Source organism: Manis javanica, chromosome 16 (assembly GCF_040802235.1).
Source record: "Manis javanica isolate MJ-LG chromosome 16, MJ_LKY, whole genome shotgun sequence".
In the NCBI taxonomy this organism is placed as follows: domain Eukaryota; kingdom Metazoa; phylum Chordata; class Mammalia; order Pholidota; family Manidae; genus Manis; species Manis javanica.
Window position 1 is genome coordinate 23,546,239 of NC_133171.1, and position 17,504 is coordinate 23,563,742.

Genomic DNA, 17,504 nt, shown 5'->3' on the forward strand with positions numbered 1-17,504 from the left:
AGTTACAAACCAGTTTGATTTCATTTTTATAATAAATTTATAAGTATATATAGCTAAGCTGTGTAGCACAGGCGATTTCAGAGGAAAGGGATTAAAGAATTGATGTGGAGGAATTAGTTTTCTTTTTTATGGTATTTTAAATAGTTTTGGGATTATGGGTAACTGCTACCTAGTGATTTTTCAGTATTTTCAATAATTTTAAGCTAAGGAATAAAGCTATGTTTTTTAGATATTTTCCTTGGAACTTCAAAGTTTAACAGTATTATCTTGCTATTTTTTTAAGGAATACATATTTCCTTGAAACAAAAATATGGTCATTGTGGACTTCCCCAGTTGGCATATTTTTCCCCATCTGGCAGGCCTTGTCCATCCTTAAGGATTTAAAATTTTTGGTATAAAAACCATATAAGTTCTATAATCTTGGAAGTGGGAAAACTATACATAAGAAAGAATTGAATTCTAAATACTTACATTTTGTTCCTCTATGTTCTATTTCTTTCTTTATTATGATTATTATTCAGTTTGAGTACATTATTCTTAAAACCACCATTCAGATAGGTGGAATCAAATGAAATTGCTGTTTTTGTAAGCCAAAGGTAGTCAAATGTTGATACTTTCATATGGCTCTACCTAATATCTTGAATTAAGTTATGTGATATCTTTGCCTAGAAAATAATTGTGGAAAATTTAGATTTGTCTTAATATTGTATTTTATGCAAATGAAAGTAATATTGGAAAGCTTTGTTTATTAAAGGTGTAGAAGTTACATGGTGACTATTAAGCCTATAATATAGACATGTACTACAACCTGGTGTCAATGTATTAGGAAAGCAAACAGTATAATTATTAAGAACAGATACCTAGCAATTATTCATAACGTGACAAATTGGAGATTTAGATTCTTAGGAAATCCTCTCATTTGGGGAGATAAAAGGGAAGATGTGTTAGGCCGTTAATGAAGAATTGCTTAAAGAATGTTTATGATTATCTCCTCTTGAGAAAAAGTCATAATTTTGTTCGTAATGTTTTGGACTGGAATATATTTTATAACAAATTATAAACATTTTGTATTGGTCAGCCGCTCACACCCATGAAAATATTTTACTTTCTACAAATTAGTAACGTTTGCCATCCTAACAAGCAAGGTAAAGCATTTAGTATTTGGCTCTGTGCCTGGGTCTTCACTGTGCAAAGGCCTTTGCCTCTTAAGTAACATACTTGGCAGAGCAGGACACACGTTCGCTTCTGACAGACAGGAGCAGGCCGTGTATGTACCATCTGAACTACAGCTGCAAGCACCAATGCTGATGCCTACCTGGCCTCTTTCCCTCTTTCCCCAGAGAGGGCTTGGTGGGTATCTTATGGACAAGCTGCGGTCCCCCGGGAGCCTTTAATACCATGTCAGTAGCCGTCATCTCTGTCCTGCAGGGGAAGCTGTTTGGACTGGGAATGCGTTGTCCCCTGAGGCCTGGTGGGAAAGGAAGGGGAACAGGGAGTTGGTGCAATTTCCTTCTTACCTGTTATCACTAAATCAGCCCACTTGAAAAAAATTTAAGTACCTGGTCTATTTCTTTAAAATCATGTGGATAGTTTAGGTTATCTTTGGTGTCTTTAATAGATTTAGACATTGTCTGGAATATGGGTTTAAAAGTAAATTAGCAATGTGGGGTTCTTATCCCTAGAAAGTTTTTCTGTTTTGTTTTGTGTTTTTATTGCAGGTCGTCTTAAGCCTGTATTTTTTTTAGATTTCTTTTTTTTTTTTCATTAAAAAAATTGACATATTGTCTTGCCAATGGGTTTCAGCTCCAGGCAAGTTCACTATGGATTCAGTGTGACCAAAGAAAATGACAGTAAAATATTCTTGGGGTGAAAGGATTATACCCAAATTTATTTCCACGGTGGCAGGTCAATCACTAAAATCTCATCCACTCAGAGCAAGTCAGCATGCCGGAAGCTGGTCCCTGCCTCTGGGCCTCTCTGCCTGTGCAGCGTCCTCTGGGCCCCTCTACCCCTGCAGCTGTCCCAGTGCCTGTCCTCAGCACTGCCACCACTTCAGCCTCTGCTCTGCTCTCTTGAAGCCTTTCAGCTGTGCCACCATGTCACCAGAGCACTGGGTGGAGCTCTTTATATAATAGAGTCACTAGCAACGTACTGCCCACACATGTAGTGAGCTAGCCAACCAGGGCCAAGTGAGAATCCCGGCCACAGGAACTTTCATTTTATCCACACATATGATTGATATAGAATATCTTATTAGTTTCAGGTGTGCTATATAGTGATTCAATAATTATATATATTACTGAATCCTCACCATGATAAGCGGGTTAGCATCTGTTAACATATAAACATATTACAATATTATTGACTATGTCCCTTATGCTGTACTTTCATCCTCATAACTAATTTATTTTCTTATTGGATTTTGTATGGCCTTATCCCCTTCACCTATTTCACCCATCCCTTTACTTCCCTTCCCTATCGTAACCATCAGTTTATTCTTTGTGTTTATTAGTCTATTTCTGTTTGTTCATTTGTTTTGTTTTTTAGTGTCCACATGTAAGTAAAATCATATGATATTTGTCTTTCTCTTCTGACTTCACTTAGTATGATACCCTCAGGGTTCATCCATGTTGTCACAAATGGCAAGATTTCATTCTTTTCAACATCTGAGTAATATTCCATGTATATGTACCACTTCTTTATCCATTAGTCTGTCAATAGACACTTAGGTTGTTTCCATACCTTGGCTGTTGTAAATAATGTTGCAATAAACACAGTCGTGCACGTTTTTCAAAATAGTGGTTTTGTTTTCTTCAGGTAAATTTCCAGAAGTGGAATTACAGGATCATATGATATTTTCATTTTATCTTTTTGAGAGACCTCCATACTGCTTCCCACAGTGGCTGCACCAATTTACATTCCCACCCACAGTGTAGGAGGCTCCCTTTTCTGCACAACCTCACCAACACTTGTTATTTCTTGTCTTTTGCATAGTGGCCATTCTGACTAGTCTGAGGTTATACCTCTTTGTGGTTTTGATTTGCATTTCCCTGATGATTAGCAAAGTTGAGCATCTTTTCATGTGCCTATTGACCATCTGTATGTTTTCTTTGGAAAAGTGTCTATTCAGGTCCTCTGCTCAGTTTTTCATTGAATTACTTGGGGGTTTTTTGGTGGTGAGTTTTATGAATTCATTATATATTCTGGATATTAATCTCTTATTGGATATATCATTTGCAAATATCTTCTCCCATTCAGTAGGATGCCTTTTTGTTTTGTTGATGGTGTCCTTTGCTGTACTGAAGCTTTTTTCTTTGGTGTGGTCCCACTTGTTTATTTTTGGTTTTGTTTCCTTTGCTTAGGGAGACATAGCCAGAAAAAAATTACTAATGCTGATATTCAAGAGAGTACTGCCTATGTTTTCTCCTAAAAGTTCATGGTTTCATGTCTTATACTTAGGTCGTTAATCCATTTTGAGTTTTTCTGTATGGTGTTAGACTAATCCAGTTTTATTCTTTTGCATGTACCTATTCAGTCTTCTCAACACCATTTATTGAAGAGACTGTCTTTTCCCCATTATATTTATTCATGGCTCCTTTATCATATATTAATTAACCATATATGCATGGACTTCTTTCTAGGCTCTCTTCTGTTCCATCGACCTGTGTGTCTATTTTTCTGCCAGTACCATACTATTTAAATTACTATAGCTTTGTAGTATAGTTTGAAATTGGACAGCATGAGATCTCCTGCTTTATTTTTCTTAATTCAGGGTCTTTTGTGATTCCCCACAAATTTTAGGATTATTTTCAGTAGTTCTGTGAAAAATGCCACTGATATTTTGATAGGGATTGCACTAACTCTATAGATATTTCTCTGGGTATTATGGCCATTTTAACAATATTAATTCTTATCCCCTAGAATGTTGTTTTAAAAATACCTGTAATAATATAGAATAATATAAAATCCAGGCCCACAGTTCAATCTGCTAATTTTAGAGAATAAGTTCTCTAAAATTATTGAGATAGTTGACCCATTTAAATAAACCATCATAGGAATCTCTACCTTTTCCCTCAAATAGGCATATATCTCTGGCAAAGAAATTAAACCAAATGTAAAAATTAGATACAGAAACAAATCATTGTCCAGTATCTGGCATGGTGTTGAACTATTAGTAGGTATCCAATAAATATTTGCTGAGTTATCTTATAATTTAAGTACTTCCATTTCTTGGAGTCTGGACATGTTACAGGTTTCATGGGTTGTACCCAATCTTACTGAAATTTTAGTAAGGTGCACTGTGATGCAAAACATTTTTCTCACGTGGTAATAGGATCAGTCCTTGAGCATGGATTTCAATTTTCCCTGGTCGCAGAACTTACAACATTACTTCTGTGAGGAAAAAGAAACATCAGGGATCCCCTTCCACTCATTTGTACCATTAAGCTTGTTTAATCTTTGCATTTCTTTTTGCTAGTTTAATAGAAACATAACTCAGAGGTATGGCTGTTTTGGTTTCAGACCACCACAATAAAGCAGATATCACAGTGAAGTGGGTCAAATGAATTTTTTGGGTTCCCAGTACATATGAAAGTTGTGTTTATACTATATTGTAGTCTACTAAGTGTGCAAGAGCATTATGTCCAAAAGAACCAATGTGCAAACCTTAATTTTAAAAATACTTTATTGGTAAAAATTCTAACCATCTTTTGAGCTTTGAGTGAGGTGTAGTCTTTTCGCCTTTAGAAAGCCTTGCCTTGATGTCGGTGGCTGCTGACTGTCCAGGGTGGTGTTTGCTGAAGGTCAGGGTGGCTGTGGCCACTGCTAAAAATAAGAGCAGTGAAGTTTGCCATATTGATGGGCTCTTCCTTTCACCAACAATTTCTCTGTAGTATGTGATGCTGTTTCATAGCATTTTACCCACAACAGAACTTCTTTCAAAATTGGACTCAGTCCTCTGAAACTCTGCTGCTGCTTTATCAACTAAGTCATACAATATTCTAAATTCTCTGTTGTCATTTCAACAATCTTCACAGCATCTTAACCAGGAGTAGATTCCATCTCAGAAAAACCACTTCCTTTGCTCAACCATAAGAGGCGACTCCTCATCCAGTAAAGTTTTGTGATGGATTGAAGCAATTCAGTCCCATCTTCAGGCTCTACATCTAATTCTAGTTCTCGCTGTTTCCACCACGTCTGCAGTTACCTCCTTCACTCAAGTCTTGAAACCCTTGAAGCTATCCATGAGGGTTGGAATCAATTTCTAAACTCCTTTTAATGTTGATGTTTTGACCTTTTCCCATGAACTACAAATGTTTTTAATGGCATCTAGAAAGTGAGTCCTTTCCAGAAGGATTTCCAATTTACTTTGTCCAGATCCATCAGAGGAATCACTATCGATGGCAGCTATTGCCTTATAAAATGTGTTTCTTAAATAGGAACTTTGAAAGTTGAAATTACTCCTTGATCCATGTACTGGAGAATGGATGTTGTGTTAGCAGACATGAAAACAGCATGAATCTCAATACAGATCTCCATCAGAGCTCTTGGTTGACAAGGTATATTATCAATGAGCAGTAATATTTTGAAAGGAATCTTTTTTTTCTGAGCTATAAGTCTCAACAGTGGGCTTAAAATGTTCAGTAAACCATGCCATAGGCAGATATGCTCTCCTCCAGGCTGTGTTGTTCCACTGACAGCACAGGCAGAATAGACTTCGCATAATTCTTGAGAGCCCTAGGATTTGGGGAATGGTCAATGAGCAATGGCTTCAACTTAAAGTCACCAGCTGCATTATCCCCCAAGAAGAGAGTCAACCTGTCTTTAGAATCTTTGAAGCCAGACATTGACTTCTCCTCTCCAGCTATGAAAGTCCTAGGTGGCATCTTCTAATATAAGGCTGCTTTGTCTACACTGAAAACCTGTTTGGTGTAAAATTATCTCAGCTAAATCTTCTAGATAACTTGCTGCAGCGTCACCATCAGCACTTTCTTGCTTCACCTGCACTTTTCTGTTACGGAGATCCCTTCTTCCCTTAAACCTCATGAACCAGCCTCTTAGCTTCCAGCTTTTCTCCTGCAGCTTCCTCACCTCTCTCAGCCTTCATAGACTCAAAGAGAGTTAGGACTTTGCTCGGAGTTAAGCTTTGGCTTAAGGGAATGTTGTGGCTGGTTTGATCTTCTATCTAGACCACTAAAACTCTTTCCATATCAGCAATAGGCTACTTCACTTCCCTGTCATTCATGTGCTCACTGGAGAAGCACTTTTAATTTCTTCCAAGAACTTTTCCTTTGCATTCACAGCCTGGCTGTTTGGGGCAAGAGGCCTAGTTTTTGGCCTGTCTTGGCTTTCAACATGCCCTCCTCCCTAAGCTTATTCATTTCTAGCTTTTGATTTAAAGTGAAAGACATGAGAGTCTTCCTTTCACTTGGACACTTAGAGGCCATTTTAGGGTTACTAACTGGCCTAATTTCAATATTGTTGTGACTCAGGGACTAGGAAGGCTGGAGGAGAAGGAGAGATATCAGTAGAGCAGTCAGAACACACATAACAGTTACCCATTAAATTCACCTGTTACACACATGTGGTTTGTGGTACTCCAAAGCAAGAACAATAATGACATAAAAGATCACTGCTCACAGACAACTGTGACAAATATAAAAATGAAAATTTTGAAATATTACAAGAATTATAATGATGTGACACAGAAACACGACGGGAACAAATGCTGTTGGAAAAATGGTGGCAATAGAGTTGCCAAACACAGGGCTGCCACAGGCGTTCATTTGTAAGCAGCAAATATCTGTGACCTGTAATAAAGCAGAGCACGGGCATGCAGTCAGTAGAAGGTGTGCCTGCAGTGGGATGAAGCGAGGCCAGCCTCAGTGAGGTCCAAGGCATCAGTCCTGGCGGCCTCCCAGCCTCGGTGGCTTTGTGGCCACACATGAAAACTCACGTTCTTCTGAATATACTTGTTTGTTCATCATGAGACATTTCTATCCAACAGTAGACATTAAAACACTAGATTTTAATATGGATTAATTGTAAATTAATGAAATGATTTTCTGTTAAGTCCATAGGAGAGCTTTGCCTAATCTTGTATAGATAGATATACTTACTTTATCCTCACAATCTTAGGCAGGTTGTATATTTTGTTTTGGTTTTCTAAATTAAGAATCAAATAAGTTGTGTCATCAAATTTGTGTCAATGTCACAGATAGACTTTAGGTGTCCTGGATTCTGCGGGGAACTCACCAAGGTTCTTTCCTGTTCTGATATTCAGCTGCCGCGGCGTTGGCCACTGGCCCGGGTCCAGGGAGGTCTGTCCGATGAGTGTCAGTCGGTCAGGCTTCTCCCATTCACCCTGGCATAGCGACTGCTTCAAACACACCAGCCTAGCCCTGAAAATGGCATGCTGAAAGCGATCCATCCTCCATATCTAAGGGAAGTAGGGAAGTATCCCCAGGCCATCCACATTGCCTTGACCAGTCAGCTAACTCCAGCGGTTCTATATTGATGGTATTAGCTGGGTTCAGAGTGTGGACTTTGTAATTAGTCCTTCTCATGACTGCACCATTAAGTTGTAAGGATTTAGATTGGAAACAACTGAAATGGAAGTACAGGAGTAGAAAGTTTTGGAGAAGAAAAGTCATATAAAAGGATTATTTTAGCAGTAAGAAAGGTACAGTCCTTTTCTTCTGGGAAGGGAACAAAGGTGGGAGGCAGATTGACTTTTTACTGTAAATCCTTTTCTACTTTTTGACTTCTTTATCTTGTGCGTACACGTCATCTACTGAACATTCTGAGTCGATGGTGTTACACCATCTGAAAAGCCCTTGCCTCCCTCTAAGTGGACGCGCCGCTTGCACGGCAGCGATGCTAGTGCCCATTGCCCTCAGGTGCTTATTTATTTCAGTGGCCAGGCGGTAGTCATAGGTTTGTAATGATTCTTGCACATTGCCTTTACTTTTCATAACTAACAAGCACCAGTTCTCATATTCAAAATTATACTTGTGCCTCTGTTTCTTAAAAACCCTTATATATCAATCCTACCATATTTAGAATAAACTCTCCAAGAATGCTTGCCTTGACTATTTTTTTAATATCACTGTCTCAAGTATTGACCAAAAATACAGTTAATGTGAAAGGATGACATTACATTTTATTTTAAAAATCCAGCTTTTATTCTGAAAGGATAATAAAAACAAAGGAGATATGACCTATTGACATCAAAGTGCTGCAATTTGGAATCACCTAAATTGTAAGTTCCTTAGAAATATTTTTGAATATTTCTTTATGTCTCCCACAGTACAGTATCTTGAACATAGATGATATTTAATAGTCATTCGTCTTAGCTGATGAACCAAAGATTCCGGCATCAGAGCATTAGAGGAATCTAAACACACCCTTTAATTTTAGGTAATCCTGCTGTTAATAAAGATGAGGTTGTAACATTGAATATACAGCTACTTAGATCAAGTTTCCTTCGCAGTCAGCATGACTAAATACTCAATAAATATTTTTGTATTTTTTAGATATTTCTAACATTTTTTTTTGTTATGTTATTTTAATTTTCAGTTACCAAAACTAAACTCCTAGCAACAAAATTATTTTAAATATGTGGTTTGTCCATGAAACAAACTCAGAAGAATCCTAAATCATGACGCAATCCTATAGTAACTTCAAGTGCTGACCGCCGTGCCTGCTGCCTTCTTGTATGTATATTTGTACTGATCTGTTTCTAATACGTTTGTTATAATTCAATCTTTGTTTTAAAAATGTTCAGCCATACTTCTTAATGTGTGTTAACCAGTTGCTTAACCATGCTGGAATCCCTTATGAAACTTTCCTCTATTCAGGCGAGAGTATTAGAGATGGCATAGTAATGTAACAAGGTCTTTTGGTATTTCTAAAAACAAACCCATTTAGATGGCTTGAAGTCAGAGCTTCTCTGTGGTTGCATCCATCCTGTAATGTGTCATGTGATAGGATGATTCAGCATACAATATACATGTATAAACAGACCCCACATGTTCTTCAGATTCAAGGCTGTAGGGTTCATTGTTACTAACACTGATGTGATTTTTATTACTAATATGATTAATGTGATCAGTATTAATGTGGTTATTCCAAAATATTCATGGCTGTTTCAACCAGTAGATGATCAGCTTTCACTGTATGAAGAATGTGTTTGGTTAGCAGACAACAGCATTACCTCACCTAGCATGAAATTTCTTCAAAGAAGTCATCTTACTATTTGCTAACATGTTAATGAGATTTGTTATTATTATTGACTAACATTCCACAGTTCTCCTATGGATTTTAAATCAATACTCAGTAGTTTCTTAATGATTATTAAAGCATCGAAGGTTTTTCCTTTGGTATACTTTGTTTTGATCTACCTGTAGCACCGTTTGGCCCACACTGACCAGCACTAAATTCTGGTGAATTGCTGCAAGCCAGAATGTAGTCTCTCTGCTCCGTAATTCTGGAGCTTTAATAATCAAAGCTCTCAAAATAACTGGTTTACTCTAGCTGAGCTCACAATAGGCCAGTGAGAGAGAGAATGTGTGTGTGTGTGTGTGTGTGTGTGTGTGTGTGTGTGTGTGTGTGTTTGTGTGCGCGCACGCGCTATAAGATCACAGTTTTTAAAAATTCAGAGTTCCATCAGCTGATTACTTGTGTCTGTGACCGAGCAGTCACTTGCTGGCACCCAAGTAATCAAGAAACCAAATAATACTGTTCGGTAAGAATGAAAGCAGAGTAAGGGGAGTTTGGTATTTGGAGAGATTTGTCATCCAAGCTGTGGCAGGTCCAGGTAAAGGAGTCCTTCACCATCAAACACACCTCTCCAGCCCCTGTGCTCTTACCTGCTGTGCACAGAGTTTCTCTTTCCTTTGTACAGATTCTAGATTAAAATCCAGTCTTGCCTTTGAATTGTTTTCTAATTTCAAGATGCATACTTAAAAAGAAATCACTGACACTCCCTTATTAATTCAGGGTTTAACATGTTCATAACAGTAATGCAGCAAAGGGAGGCGCCTGTGGCTCGGTGTGAGAAGGGAGTTAGATGTCAAGCACAGCTCCAGAAGAAATTCCAATCTTGTTTCTGTCTCTCTCAAACTTTTATGGGGGTCCAGTTACTTAGCTTATGGAAACACTAATAAAAAACCCCTGTCCACCCCTATCTGGCACTTTGAAATTCCCATGAATCTCTCATTATTCCCTACCCTAAAAAATGTTCTCAGCCTCTCATTTACCACTTCCCTCCCAGCGTCTAGAGCACCAAGCCATGTGCTGCCAGAAACAAGCAGTCCCTGAGAGCTGTAGCTCCTTTTAGACCTTTCCTTCTGCAGCCACAGAGGGAAGGAGTTTAAGCAGGCAGTTCCTGAAAGCTCTGTGGAAGCAGTTAGGGGGAAGGGAAAGAAAGAAGCTGTGAACCCCTATGTTAATTTTGATCTGGTTGCATCTACAAGACAATAGCCCTCCTTTTTTAATGGGATTATGGAAACAACCCCTTAATTAGCACATGCAGTGTGATGATTATTTATATGCAAAGTGTATATGGCTGACCTAACTAATCTGTCCCTTTCCTCAGTTGCCCGTTAGGGTCTCTTCACCAGTAGTCCTTTGACCAGTATCTTTTAAAATTTTTGATTGTCAAGGGTCCTGGCATGCTTCAGTAACTGGGAGAGAAAGCACTGCATGAATTGGGTCCCTCCCATTCACATGCCAACATAGCCATGCACCCTTTGCATACAGAGCTGGGAAACATCATTATATGTGGTTTATGTTTAGTTGGTATTGTTTGAACAATCATTTGCTAATATTTTTTCAGTCTTTTTCATTAAAGAAAATTTGAAAATAAGAAAAGCAGTAAAAAGCCCATTTATATTTCAATAAAGGCAAATACTGAGCTGTTTTCTTACTCCTCTCCTTCTTTTCTCTCGCCCACCCTATAACATGCTTTATAGGATCCATAAACGAAATCATGTTATAAATACAATTCTGTTATATTTAACAGCTTATATGCTCAGCATTTTCCACTTATTTCATCTTTTTCTATTTCTTTGAAAGAAGGCACTGTATTTTATTTAGTAATGAAGAGGAGCAGAGTTTACCACTCCCAAATACGTCACATTGGCATGAAGATTGTTTTGAGCTAAAGGCAGTCAAAGCTCAGCAGATGGAGCAAGCACTTTTCCTTCCCCTCGGCTGCCGGGGTTTACATCGGAAAGGGGGCCCGTGCCACAAAGAGCTGTTTCACCAGAGATGCTTTTCCCTAAGAAACGTATCTGCATAACAGGGAAACACCCTTGCCTTCCTGTGGGAAGGCCTTTCTCCTCTTTCTATCCTCAACCCCCCACCCTTTCCTGAACTCAGGGTGTCATGTAAGCCTGGTTACCTGGCTACCCTTTGAGTCTACGGGTGGTAATGGTGTGTCTGTACAAGTGTAATTTTTTTGTTTTATTTTTTTCTCCTGTTAATCTGCCTTATATCAATTTAATTATTGGATCGGTTAAAGAGCCATAGAAGGGAAGAAGGGAAAATTTTTCTGTCCCTGCAGAAACTTCCCTTCCGTTAGCCATTCAGTATATGAGCATCATTCCTGTTCTTTTGCTTTCGTGTCATTGCATGCTGGCTCCCCACCACCCACCATAACCCCGTGGCAAAGCTGAGCTGGGCGTGCTGCTTGCTGCCGCAAGGAGGCCACTACCTTGACAGAGTCTCAGTGGCATCTTTGAAGGATGAGGGCAAAGTCGGGATATTTATAAGGCTTTTGGGGTCCGATTTAAGGTGGGTCTTTTGGTAAGAGGCCTTAACTAAGACAGTAAAAATCATATAATAGTTTAGGGCCGACTGGAAGACAGGCAATGAGACAAGGACGGTGGGATTAGGCAGAGTAAGGTGAGGGCCTCCGGAGAAAAAGCAGAGCAAGATAATTACAGTCAGAACAATGTAGCAATGTGCAAAGAAGTCCCTACTGAAACTGTGATAAGCATTATGCAAAGTCAGTCACACTAATTCTTTAGGGTAAAGATACCAGACTAGGAATATAGACATCTTCAGTGAGATGAGTTAAAACTCAAAAGGCCAGCAGCAGCTCGGCCTGGAATGTCTGAGTGTTCCGGCAGATGAAGAAAAGTGTCTCAGCATAACCCGTGACTTCACTGTATCAATTTAAATCATGACACTATAAAATTTACCTTAGCCTGCTAAAAGGCCCAGCTTATTTTAACCATACCGGTGTGCTATATTTCCTTCTCTGATCCTAACCAAGTAATCTGCAACCTAGGAAAAAGATTAATTTAGTAAGCAAGCCCAACTATAAACAGCCCAAGAAGTTAAGAAGTAAGATTCTTAACTTACTTCAGCAAACAGGCAACAACCCAGCCCACCTTGGGGGCAGGGCAGGCAGTCTTAATTGACATGATCCCAGAGGGAAACTGCTGTCTTGAGAAAGAATCAGAGCAGAACATTTCTATTACTCATCAAAAACGAGCATTCTGGGACCACTCAACTAGTCTGCACCCCTAACCCTTTACCCTCATTCCTGAAAATACTCAACCGCGCATAAAACCCCTAGACAATGAGCCAACCGCGGACTCTCTTGTCCCCTCCTGGTGTGAGCCGGGAGCTCTGTCCTCTCATTTTATCTCTAAATAAAAGCCTGTTCCTCGCTCTCCTACCTTGAGCGTTTGTGAAGCTCATTCTTCGGCTTCGTGAACAATAACCCCGGCATCAGCAAGGCAAAGGTTCTGAGGCTGAAGTTTTAGAAGCTGAAAGAGAGGATGGCTGCTTAGTGGTACCTCTTGGAAACTTGAGCAGTCTGAAGTCCGTCTAAATGTTTTTGCAGGCTGTCCTGGAAATGAACAATAAAGACAGTTCCAACTTTTATCTCTGAAGAATTTCTTAGATTAGCGAAGTCATGTTGATGCAGACAGTGGAATAATCAAAGTATGTTAGTGAAGTAGCTGAACAGTGAACTGATGTGGGTGTAAATGGTTTTGTTTCTCACTATATAATAATGCAGTGAATATCTGTATAAGTATCTTACTTGTATTTGAGTGTCTTGTTCTCTAAATTGATTCCCAGAAGTGAAATTACTGAGGCCAATGGGTTCCATAAACATTTTTAAAGTTGTTAAGATTTATTGCCAAATTACTTTCTAACAGTGTTATACTGTACCAATTTACTCCCCCACCACAATTTGCTGTCTTCATTTTTTAAAAATACTTTCACAATGCTAATTATACATATTTCACATCTTTTAACATTGTACTTATGTTCTCTTGAAAATCAGGCTCAAAATAAGTAATCATAGGCAAGCAAATTCTATGGGAAAAAAGGTACATTATTATTTTTTTTATTAAGATACAGCTGGCATATAACATTATATTAGTTTCAGGTGTACAACATAATGATTTGATATATTTATATAATTGCATAATAACTACCACTGTAAGTTAACATCCATTACCACACAGTTACAAAAAAGTTTTTTCTTCTGATGAGAACTTTTTAGATCTACTCTCTTAGCAACTTTCAAATGTATGTGTGGGTAAAATTGTAATATTTCTAGAATATCTTGCCTGGCTTTAGTACATTTGCATAGCTTACTGGCTTGCTTCTTCGGGAGCAGAGGAGAGAGATGGCCCTGTACTGCAGTTTGTAAGCAGTAGACGGGTTTTAAACTTTATTTCTCCCTTTGACTGATTTTGCTTTTAGAGGTATTTTGCCCCAGGATTTCTTCTCCCCAGACTTACATCAACACTTGTTATTTCTTGTCTTTTTAATAATAGCCACTCTAACAAAGGCTGTTTTGATACTTTATTGTGGCTTTGATTTGCATTTCTGTGATGATTAGTGATGTGTCTATTAGCATCTGTTTGTATGTCAGCTTTGGAAAAATGTCTATTCAGGTCCTCTGTCCATTTTTAAATTAAATTATTATTATTAATATTATTATTATTACTATTATTATTATTATTATTGTGGTGTTAAGTTCTATGACTTTTTTGTATATATTTTGGATATTAACTCCTTATTGGATATGTAATTTGCAAATATCTTCTCCAATTCAGTAGGTTGACTTTGTTTGTTGATGGTTTCCTTTGCTGTGCAGTAGTGTTTTAGTTAGATGTAGTACCACTTGTTTATTTTTGCTTGTGAGTCCCTTGTCATATGGCCTCATGTGGCTGGGAGCTCGGGAGGGGATGGGATGTCCCAGAGGACCTCTCATCTTCAGGTCTCAGCCCAGCTTCTGATCTTTAATGGTCCAGCTCTGTCTTCTTTCCAGATGGCGGGTCAGTGTTCCCACAAGATCAGTCCCTGTATGCAAGTCCTTATTAAGCCTTTGCTTGCATCATTCTTGCTAATGTCTCATCAGCCAAGGCCAGTTTCATAGGCGAGGCTGAGTCAGTGTAGGGGCAGGACGCCCCAGTGCATGAGTATAGCAAGGCATGTTCATTGGGGGCTTCCACAGTAAGAGTCTACCGCAAACATTATCTTACTTTTTGATGTAGAAGTGTTGATTTTTAAATTACTGCATTTCTTTGATTAGTTGTGAGGACATGTTTCTAACTTTTTATAGGTGTTTTTATTTCTTCATTTGAGAATCACTGGCTGTTATCATTTGTGCTTTCCTCATGGATTTGTATGAACTTTTTGTAAAACAAAGAAACTCCCTTTTTTGGTTAGCTTTCCTATTAAAATTCTTTTTCCAGGTTGTTAACTTCTTTTGTATTTCAGTTAATTTTTCTAGGTGCATGTGTGTAATATATGTATACTGTCAATATTCTGTGGCTTATGTGTTTAATAGGTTTCATCAGATGTTTGAAAAATGTTCCCTTTTATTTTCTGTTTTATTTCTCCTTTGGTTTTGATTTCTTAAGGTTCTAATAGTCAATCTGTTTGAATTTTATTTGGGAATACAGGGTGAGACAAACACTTAAACTGACTTTTTTTTTTCAAAATTCACAAATTGCCATTATTTCTTTAATATTTTTTTCCTTTCTCATCAATTTGTAATTCTTCCTTTATCTTATATTGAGTCCTGTAACACAGTCCATTTCTGTGCTCTCCATCTTATTCCATTAACAGTCTTTTTATTAAAATATTACTACTATACTTTTAAGATGATTGTTACTCTTTAATTTTTTTAAATCATTGATAAGGCTATTTTCCCCCACCTTTTATTCTCACTTAATCATAACATACAGTTTTAGTGTCATATTTTTTCAAGTTCTGAAATAAAAATCCTACTGGAATATTAATAGGAAGTATTAAATATATTAAATATATGGGAAAAATGGAGAACATGAAGTTTTAAGTTCACAAAAAATGTTTTTAAGAAACCAGAGTTGTTTTTTTTTTTGAGGTAAAAACACTAACTTTTTAATTAATACTGTCAAATGGTCATCCTGCCTAAAGCAATCTACAGATTCACTGCAATCTCTATCAAAATACCAATGACATTCTTCAACAAACAAGAATAAATAGTTCTAAAATTCATATGGAACCACAAAAGACCCCAAATAGCCAAAGCAATCCTGAGAAGGGAGAAACAAGCAGAAGGGATTACTTCCCCCAACGTCAAGCTCTACTACAAAGCCACAGTAATCAAGACAATTTGGTACTGGCACAAGAACAGACCCATAGGCCAATGGAACACAATAGGGAGCCCAGATAAATCCAAGCCAATTAATTGATGGTAAAGGAGCCATGGACATACAATGGGGAAATGACAGCCTCTTAAACAGCTGGTGTTGGGAAAACTAGACAGCTACATGTAAGAGAATGAAACTGGATCACTGTCTAACCCTATACACAAAGGTAAACTTGGATCAAAGACCTGAATATAAGACATGAAACCATAAAACTCTTAGAAGACAACATAGGCAAAAATCTCTTGAATATAAACATGAGCAACTTTTTCCTGAACGCATATCCTGGGACTACATCAAATTAAAAAGCTTCTGTATAGCAAAGGACACCATCAGCAGAACAAAAAGGCATCCTACAGTATGGGAGAATATATTCGAAAAATGACATGTCTGACAAGGGGTTAACATCCAAAATATATAAAGAACTCACACACCTCAACACCCAAAAAGCAAATAACCTGATCAAAAATGAGCAGAGAATCTGAACAGACACTTCTCCAAGCAAGAGATTCAGATAGCCAAAATAGGCATATGAAAAGATGCTCCATATCACTAATTATCAGGGAAATACAAATTAAAACCACAATGAGATATCACCTCACACCAGTTAGGATGGCCAACACCAAAAAGACAAGGAACAACAAATGTTGGCGAGGATGCGGAGAAAGGGGAACCCTCCTACACTGCTGGTGGGAATGTAAATTAGTTCAACCATTATTGAAAGCAATATGGAGGTTCCTCAAAAAAACTAAAAATAGAAATACCGTTTGACTCAGAAATTCTACTCCAAAGAATTTACCCAGAGAAAGCAAGATCTCAGACTCAAAAAGACATATGTACCACTATGTTTATCACAGCACTATTTACAATAACCAAGACCTGGAAGCAGCCTAAGTGTCCATCAGTAGATGAATGGATAAAGAAGATGTGGTACATATACACAATGGAATACTATTCAGCCATAAGAAAGAAACAAATCTTACCATTTGCAACAACCTGGATGGAGCTAGAGGGTATTATGCTCAGTGAAATAAGCCAGGGGGAGAAAGACAAGTGACAGATGATTTCCCTCATTTGCAGAGTATAACAACAAAGCAAAACTGAAGGAACTAAACCACAGCAGACTCACAGACTCCAAGAAGGGACTAGTGGTTACCAAAAGGAAGGGGTGGGGGAGTGTGGGTGGGAAGGAGGGAGATGGAAGGGTATTATGATTGGCACACATGGTTTCGGTGGTGGTGGTGGGGTCCTGGGGAAGACAGTGCAGCGCAGAGAAAACAAGTAGTGACTCTATAGCATCTTATACACTGATGGACAGTGACTGCAATGGGGTATGGGCGGGGGGGCTCGATAATATGGGTGAATGTAGTAACCACGATGTTTTTCATTTGAAACCTTCATAAGAGCGTATATCAATGATACCTTAATAAAAAAAACTATCCTAAGGGTGAAAAAACAAAACAAAACACTAGGCTTTTAAAATATTTTTCCATTTTACTCCCCTAATGGCACCAGCTCTGTAGTTTTACTGCCAGCCAGAATATTGTGTTCAGCTTCCACTGGAGGTATTTTCTTACACTTAAACACAGGCTCTTTTTTCTATTGTATTTGCCAGCATGACATGTACATGAAAGTATATTTTATTACATACTGCATGTTTATACTGAATTATTACATATACAGTGTACATTAGATGTGCACTAATGTAAATTACATTGATTTATTAATGAAAATTACACAATGAATGTGAAATCACACAATGAAAATTACATTAACTAATGTAAATTACTCAATGATTTTTATATTTGCTGGACTGTTTTAATGTAAATAATGTTTTGT

General features: G+C 37.9%; 1 protein-coding gene across 2 annotated transcripts in view; it reads left to right on the plus strand.

Annotated features, from left to right (window-relative positions):
- FILIP1 (filamin A interacting protein 1) overlaps window positions 1-17,504 on the plus strand; it is a 206,951-nt gene that overhangs the window by 6,361 nt on the left and 183,086 nt on the right. The window contains exon 2 of one of the 2 annotated variants that reach the window (XM_037012539.2): window positions 8,578-8,714. The exons of the other annotated variant lie outside the window; for it this stretch is intronic. The gene's annotated coding sequence lies outside the window, so the exon portion shown is untranslated. The remainder of the gene's footprint in view (window positions 1-8,577; window positions 8,715-17,504) is intronic. 2 annotated transcript variants of the gene reach the window in all.